The sequence below is a fragment of the Octopus bimaculoides genome, chromosome 12 (genome assembly GCF_001194135.2).
Source record: "Octopus bimaculoides isolate UCB-OBI-ISO-001 chromosome 12, ASM119413v2, whole genome shotgun sequence".
Classification (NCBI taxonomy): domain Eukaryota; kingdom Metazoa; phylum Mollusca; class Cephalopoda; order Octopoda; family Octopodidae; genus Octopus; species Octopus bimaculoides.
In genome coordinates this window covers 27442911-27451893 of record NC_068992.1, presented here as the reverse complement: position 1 = coordinate 27451893, position 8983 = coordinate 27442911, and the positions used below count along the sequence as shown (strand labels likewise).

The following is an 8983-nucleotide window of genomic DNA, read 5'->3' as shown; positions in this document are numbered from 1 at the left end:
ATATATATTTATATATATACATACATACATACATACATACACATATATACACAGCCAAGCCAGCATGGAAAACGGATGTTAAATTATGATGATGATATATATTCTTCAACTTTTATAGATTTTTACCACCATCCTTGTAGTTACATTTTGGCTGGGTTAAGTCTAATCCTAGAGTTGTAACTTTTAATTTAATTAAGACAACACCAGATTGCCAAATAAAACTTTTCATTCCTTACTCAATATTGATCAAGGAATGCTATCTAAAATTTTGTGCTTATTGTTTATAAACATGTTTGCCTCAGAGCTTTTGCTTCCAACTCTTAACCTGCTCTTATTTTGTAACAACAAATAGTGTTGCTGTTCAGTCTTTCCATATTTGCCTTTAATGTGTTGTACCATTACAAATATAATTTGTTCATATATTGATCAAGTTACCTGGGAAACAGTTTGCCTGCCTTTTCAAATGACCCAATAATTCAAGCTGTAACCCTTAGATAACTTCTGGCTTATGTTAGAAATCCTCTTTTTAAATTTCTGTATTAGTATAAATATTAAATGATCTATAGATCTCCCTCTTTTGAGAAGTAAGAATATTGTTTTGTAGTTACTAGACTGATGTTAATTCTTCACTGAGAGCTGCCTTATACAAGAAACATTAAGAGTATACTAGGTTACTCATAAAAAACTAGTCACCTATATACATTTAAAAAAAAAATTCTCATTTTATGAAATTCCTTTACTTCTTCAAATCATACTTAAAATTATTGCTTTATTCCTTGGTGTTTGTCCTTGTTCTTAAATTCTAGACATTTTATTTTTCATTCTTGAGTTCCACATAGTTTGTTTATGTTAACAGAGTAAATTTATGTAACTTAGAAGAATGTTAAACCTGGCATTGTTGTGGAGTTTAGAACTCTGCTTTTTAACTATGTCGTTAGGAGTTCAATGTCATTGCGTGGTACCTTGGGCAGGTGTCTTTTAATTATGTCTTGGTTCAACCAAGGCCTTGTGTGTGAAATTTGGTTGATGGAAACTGTGTAGAAGCTTGTTAGAGGAATTGTTTTTGTTCTTTTAATAGTTTACTCTGTTGCAAATATTTAGGTCAGTTTTCTGGTTTGAGGATAACCAAATTCTATCCTTCCACCAGTCACAGGATACCAAAATGGCACATAAATGGAGCCCTTCTATTCCTCTGAGTAAGCCATGTAAAATGGCAAAACTTATTCCTTCACAATTACTTTCAGGTCACTGTTCATCAAAAATGTACAATATTAAATCTCAATACATAGTTGCAGGTGTGGCTGTGTGGTAAGAAGTTTGCTTCCTAACCATATGGTTCTGGGTTCAGTCCTACTACTTGGCATCTTGGGCAAGTGTCTTCTATGATAGCCTTGGACTAATCAAAGCCTTGTGGGTAGATGTGGTAGACAGAAACTGAAAGCAGTTCATCGTGTGTGCGCGTGTGTCCAACTCATGCCAACATGGAGAATGATGATGATATGTGTTAGCATCACTACTTGACAACCGATGTTGGTGTGTTTACATTCCCATAATTTAGTGGTTTGGCGAAAGTAACTGGTAGAATAAGTACCAAGCTTAAAAAAATGGAAAATACTGGGGTTGATTTGTTCAACTAAAAATTCTTCAAGGTGGTGTCTCAGCATGGCTGCATTCTCCTGAGTGAAACAAAGATCTTTCTAGTTGAGAGGAAAGGGATGTGTCAAGTATTGCTTTCAAACTTGTAGTTTGTGAGATCAAATCTGCTGTAAGCCCTTCATTGTGTTTTTATGCAGGACACTTATTTTGTTCACCTACTTGTTTTTGTTTAGCTCTGTATCAACAATGACTTAACAATCTTATGATTAGAGGCATTTCAGCTCTGACCATCGTCTTTTAAGTTATCTCTGACTACATGGTCTAACATGTCCTTCCTTGACCTGTTTGTAAATAGGGACAAGACTCAGTGACGCTTTGACAATAACTTATTTGAAAGATGTTTTTTTCCTGCTTTTTGCCATGAAATCAACCACCACTTTTTTGAACCTCTTTACAAATTAAGATTCATTTTGCAAGGTTAAAAACTGAACTCCATATACAATTTCAGGAAAAAAAGACAAAAAGAATTGGAAACAGTAAATCATTCTGTTTTACTGTCTTTACATTTTTCTCTACTTTCAGAATGATTAATATTAAGACTAAAATTTTTGTTTTATTTTGGATAAAATATATGTAAAATCTTTTGTTTTTGCTCTTGTCATTGTTGACATAAACAACTTGTCTACACTAAATTTATATCTTTTAAATAACATGAATTATCTTGTTATATCAGTGAAAATTGTTTATATACTTATAGACCTACTATTTTCTCTTGGGAAATATGAATCTTTGTTTCATGTTGAATAATAGATCTGATTTCTCATCTTCTATGTTAGTCATATAAAATCTTATTCAATAAGTTTGCTCAAAATTATTTTGCCAAGATATTTTCTTAGATTTCTCTTGGCATTCATTCACTGTGCGTGTGTGTATGTACATCTTTTTTCTTACGGTAACCATTTCGTTTTGTTTTGTACTTAAGTGATTATGTCCTTTGGTATCTGGCTACTTCTATAATTCTACAGAAACTCCAGTACATTGTGCTGATATTTATTTAGCATAGGTAAAAATAATGATTTTACTAAAGGCAAATGATGAAAAGAAATTCTCTTTCTTTCACTTTTCAATATTTCCTTTTAATGTGTCTTTTATTCGTAATCCAAAGATAGCAAATCACTATGAATGCTTATCATTTACAACATCGTCTACTGTCTCTTTTCTAACAAGACAAAATCTTTTCTATTGTTGGAATATTAGCATCATTGGAAATGAGACTTTTATCTTTTGAAGGAGCCATTTGCCTATTATCTATATAACTTAGCTTAGCTTATGCACGTCATTAAAAGCTCACTTGTATGACACCAAACCTAAATTATCTTCTAATGTAGATTATAAATGCTTATAAAAATCAATCTTATATTTTTATGTCTGGCCATTCTTATTGTATGTTACTACTGTCTTATTTTTTTTTTGTACGTTCTTTATGTTTGTTCTCGGAATTCTTTGTTGACATATTTGCATTGCTTTTAGTCAGCAAACCAGAAACATAGATCTCTAATTCAGCAATTTGTTATTTTCATACACATTTTGATTTCTATTATATGTGTAAGTGGCTTATATTTGCTAATAATCTTCTTTCAGATGGTTATTCTATTGTATTTATTTGGCTGTTAAATATACGTCTTTATAATACTTTTGTATTATCTATTATAATTAGGATACATGAATAGATATTTAAAGTGGCATGTTGTACAGATAAATTAATAGAATAGTTTAATTTATCTCAGAAGTTTTAACTATTTTATGGGACATATTCTCATAAGAATCCCAGTTTGGACTAAATTATTTAATTAAAAAGTAATTAACTTCATATATTATTTTTTTCTTAATGTAAATGTCCTCACTGTTATTATGTAGAAATTTCTTTGGTAAAGATTTATGTTAATGCAAAAGAAACCTTATATCCTATTTCTATTACCTAATTTATAGAATTTGCAAGATGTTGATGTTTCTTAATTAAAAATACGCATGCATATGCATATGCACACGCACACACACACATTGAGTAATGTCTATTCAGAGCTCAGGTTTTTAAGTGACCATTCCATCTTTTTAAAGTCATCGACAACTGTTGTACTTTTTTCAGAAAGGTAGGATGTGATTTAATGGAGATTTGGCTACTATTTCTGGCAAGTCAAGCTGTCATGTAGAGGGTTCCTTGGTCATAAATATTTGATTTATATTCTACATAAGGAAAATATTAGTAATTTCTTATGAACAATATATGTTTGAATTTCAGTATAGAAAAAGTATTAGATGGCTTGTGGTGTATTGAAACTGAGAATTATCTGAGGGAAGTGTGTATGTGTGTTACTTGGTGTTAGGAAGGGCATTCAAAGCAGACATTGGAACTTGGCATAGTCTTCTGGCTCACCATCTCCTGTAAAACTCTCCAACCCTTGCCAGCATGGATATTAACTGATGATGATGAATGGGGGGATCATTTTAAATAATCCTGTGGTTGACTTCTATGTCTCTCTGCATATCAAATTTTTTTATTTCGTTTTGAATATCATGAAGTTTTTCAAATTTTACATCTAGGTGTATTAAATTTTGCTACTTAATGCTTGTTTAACATCACCTATCTTCCCATGATTTTGTTATTTGGCAGTATGAATTTATTGCTAGAGAACATAAGAGGCAAAATGGCAGAATCTTTAGCACACTTGGCAAAATGCCAAGCGGCATTTTGTTTATCTTAAGTTATGAGTTCAAATTCCGCTGAGGCCAACCTTGCCATATATCCTTTTGGGGTTGATAAAATAAGTACCAGCTGAACACTGGAGCCAATGTAATCAATTATCTCCTCCCCCTGAAATTGCTAGCCTTGTGCCAAAATTTGAAACCAATATTAACCCTTTCGTTACTGTATTTATTTTGAGATGCTCTGTGTTTCTTTCAGTTACTTTAAATAAAACAAAGAATTTAGTAAAATAACTTAGTTATCATTAAGCTAGTGTTAGGAATATAAATTGTGACTAAGGTTTTGTGGAACTTAGGAAAACAAGACATTTGTACCCAAAGCCAGAGCCGGTTTCAGCTGGGTTGGTAACGAAAGGGTTAAACAATCACTAAACATTAATTAATTACACTTTATTTGTAGAGTATGTGGGTATCATGCATTACTATCTTTATGATATTCTACAAAGGGACTTTAAATTCTTTTGTTCTTTTGTAAATTTCTTCTCTGAAACTGTAAGCTGCCTGTGTGTATTTAGTTAATTGAATACACAATAAAAAATGTTCAACACTTTTAAGAGGTCATTGGCTTGATTCTGATTGTAAGCAGAACTGGATTAAACTGGAAGTGGCTAACTTGAAAGCTTACCACTAAAATTGGATTAAAATTTCAGTAGTACGATACATTATATTGATTAATATACTTAAACATTCTACTGGAGAAAACGTTAATGATTAAATGATTTTGAACTACTTTCTAAATACGACTAGCAAATACTTTTCATTGTTAAAATAGCTGTTGGTAGTTAACGAAACCTTTTAATTTAGGTAACTAAGCTGTCTGCTTTGGTTTCTGTGTAAGGCCACAGTGACAGGTATAGCAAAAGAAAATCCCCCTGTTATTTGAACTATTGTACTATCTCTTGATTGGCATTTAAATTTGGAGATTTGTTGTTCATCTACTTCATGTCACATTAACTAGAAATATGTACTGGCTCAGATTAAACATGAATATTCCAATATGGTGGTTAACAAGTATTATGCATATTTAGTTGTAAAAACATCTCTTATGAAATAAAAAAATGCACGTTAATAATGTTACAGAAAAATCAATGTTAGCTTTCTGCTGATATAGCATATTTAAGTAAATTACTATAACATGTACACAAATGTACAATTTATTTTAAACATGTACTCTGTTATTGACACCAATGGCCGTTGTTAAGGAGACCCTAGCCAGATTTACTTGAGTAGTAGAGGCATGAAGCTAGTTAAGTGAACTCTTTAGGAACAGCTCACAAGTCTAACAAGCCATTTGAATTCATGGGTTGTAAGCCAATAATTCAATATTTCATTCAATCAACTACAATGACCACAGAAACAACAACAAAAATGCTATCGTGTTACGTAAATTAATACTTGATGAATTTTAATATCTTGTTTTCCATGTTGGTATTAGTAGAGGGTTTGCAAACAATCTTTCTCCATGTTCCTCTAAGCTATGCTATGTACAGCTCAGTGTTTTCACATCTGGCCTAATTATTTTTTCCCACCGCTTTATATTTAGACTATTTTTGCAGTATTTCCTTCCACAATGGATAATATAGATCTTTTTTTCTCCTGAATTCTCTCTCCTGCGTACCTTGAGCAATCCTTTTGGATATCTGGTTATTTTTTTTTACTCAATTTCATAACATGGTTTCATAGAAAGAATACTTCATTTTTAACTTGGTTAATATTCCTGGAACTTTTTCTAGCCCTCTTTAGGATTAGCTCAGAAATATTAACATTCCTTTTTTTTAATGATTTTTAATTTTTGTTAATTAGTAACTTGCTTCTAGTTGGAAAGTGATCTGCCTTAATTATGTCTTCATTCAAAACAGCATCAAATTTGCTAACTACATCAATGAATTGACAGCACCTAAGGCATTGAGTCTCTAATATACTATCAGAGATCTGATTTCATTTTTTTTTGTGTTTCTGTATTGAGTTCCTTTTATACTTCCAAGACTACAAAACTACTGCTGTTTAGGTCTCTTACTAATTAGTACCTAAATCTTGGCCATGTTCACTTTTGAGGTGTTTGAATACATAAATATGTATATAGCATTTTGTCTAGGTTGAAAGTTTGTTAATGAATTAAAAAACTTGAAGCAAAATCAGACAATAGTTTAGATAAATGGACTTATTTCTTTGTATGTTTGTTATTTTATTGTGATTTATTTTTCCTATGAGTGTTATGTTCCCAGATATTTGAAAATGAGAAGATAGACTGGATAAGTGGAGATGGAAATAAGTGTTGTAATATAATATTGGTTTCAAATTTTGGCACAAGGCTAGCAACTTTGGGAAGGGGTTAAGCTGGTTACATCAATCCCAGTGCTCTACTCGTACTTATTTTATCGACCCCCAAAAGGATGAAAGGCAAAGTCATCATCGGCAGAATTTGAACTCAGAATGTGCTGACAGACAAACTGTCACTAGGCCCGGTGTGCTAATGATTCTGCCAGCTCGCCACCTTGTGATGTAATATTGAAACATGAATTCATATACAAATATCTGTCTTCAGATGAGTGAATTTAGATATTGCTGATCAGTCTCTAAAAATAACAGACAAATCTCTCAAATCATACATTGCTGTCTTAAAGAAGGAAGACCATATTTGATAATGTTCTTTATAGACTGTCTGAAAAAAAAAGAAAGATAGTATGTTCTTGGTTAGAACTTCTTTGATCATAGTTAAGCTACAACGTTTACAGCAACTACTATTCTTTTCTTTTAAATAAAACTAATTTCAATGATTTGAGAGACGATGTCTTCTGCATCTGGCATAGACTATGAGACAACAGTACAAGATCATCTGTGTAAACAAGGTGTTTCAAGCTGTTTGAATTCAAGACCATTGAATTCCACTTCTCCTGACTGCTGTGATGTTCTTTATAATGTAATTGATACTGTCAAGAACAACAAAGAGGTTGAGACAGTTTGGTAGACTGCAGTTTTCACTGAGATTCCTTAACCATTTTCCCTTATGGAGAACTTTGTAGGATATTCATTCAAGCTTTATGTGCCTGGGTTGGATCATCAACCAGACAAGTGATACTATTACTGATGTTAAAGCCAATATTGGCAAAGTGTGCATTCCTTCTGCTGAATAATATTTGGAAGTTGAGGCTCATCCCAGGGACACTAAGATCTGCAGTTCAAGTGTGAAGTCAGTTCCATTGTATGGGGCTAACATGTTGAGATATTTGGAAGTTGCCTGGAATCCATTGGAAATCAGCAACATAGTTTTTTGGGGAGCAAACTTAATAGACCTCCATTGATGTAGAGATCAAATGGATAAGTGGCATTAGAATGCACATGCCCTTAGGGGACTCCAGCACAACTTTGCCTTGCAGATCCTCAGATAAAACTCCTAGGGTACAAGTGAGGAAGGTCAAAGAACTCCCTAGTGATGTGACCGGGAAGAGGAAAGGAGATCTGGTTGGAGCTGGGAGCAGTTGGACAGGAAGACCAGGGAAAATTGTTAAGGTTCTGAGTGAGAGAAAGAATTTCAATGAAGTTTTAGAATTTGTCACAAAAATATTAATTTGACATTTTAATATGAATTTTATTTGATCAGTTTGAATTTTCATTTAATAACATTTCATTAATCACTAAAAAATTGATTAGCTTTAAATAATTGATTAATTTTGGTGTTACACTTTTTAAATGTTAACTTGGCTTTGTTATTAACTGGATCAAACACCTTCAATTTTTTTTAACAACCATTTCAGTCTTGTGAGTTTGTTTTCTTTCCTTAGCAGACTTTGTAAGTTTTGAATGGTCCATTTTTGCATGTGATTTTATCTGTTTTTCTGATTATGCTTTCAATAGACAAAGTTGCCAATTTGTACTATTTCTCCATGGCGTAGTGGCTAAAATTGTTGAAATCCTTCTGTAAGCTTATGAGTTCTATCTCAGCTTACATTGCACTGATTAACCAAAAGACACATGAGAGTTTAAAATGTATTTAAAAAAAATATGAAAATGTTAGTGTAAAATATTTTCCAACTGAATGTGTTGCTAAATTAAAGAAGTTAATGTAGATAAGTCCTATTTTCTATATTTATTTTAACATTATCATTATTATCACAATAACATTAATTAATTATCTCTGAGTAAGTCTTTCATTAAAACAGTCTAGTTTTCCTGATTGATTATTGTTGGCAGTAAAGAAACCTCTGTTTGGGTAAAATAAAGGTTGGATTGTTCTCTGTTTGGGTAAAATAAAGGTTGGATTGTTCTCTGTTTGGTTAGCCATAAAGAAAGATCTATATCCCCCCTTTTTCTATAGGCTATCATATATATTTTTAATTACTGATTTATTATTTATTGTTTTGTCCATTATCTATTGTTTGCTGCTATGTGATCATTTGGTGCAATATAACAGAACCTTTTCCCAATATTGTATTTTTTCTCTAAACTCAGTCTTAGTACATTCTTTTTATTCAACATAATCTTCTGACGAATAACATTTTGGAAATTCTAAAAAGAACTAATAATACATTTTTATAAATTGTTTTAAAATCTGATAAAGTTATTTGATGTGTGTGTGGGCACATATATATATATATATATATATATATATATATATATATATATA

The 8983-nt window shown here is 31.7% G+C and overlaps 1 protein-coding gene across 4 annotated transcripts in view; it reads left to right on the top strand.

Annotated features, from left to right (window-relative positions):
• LOC106879726 (tumor protein 63) overlaps positions 1 to 8983 on the top strand; it is a 274347-nt gene that overhangs the window by 211839 nt on the left and 53525 nt on the right. The window lies entirely within an intron of this gene.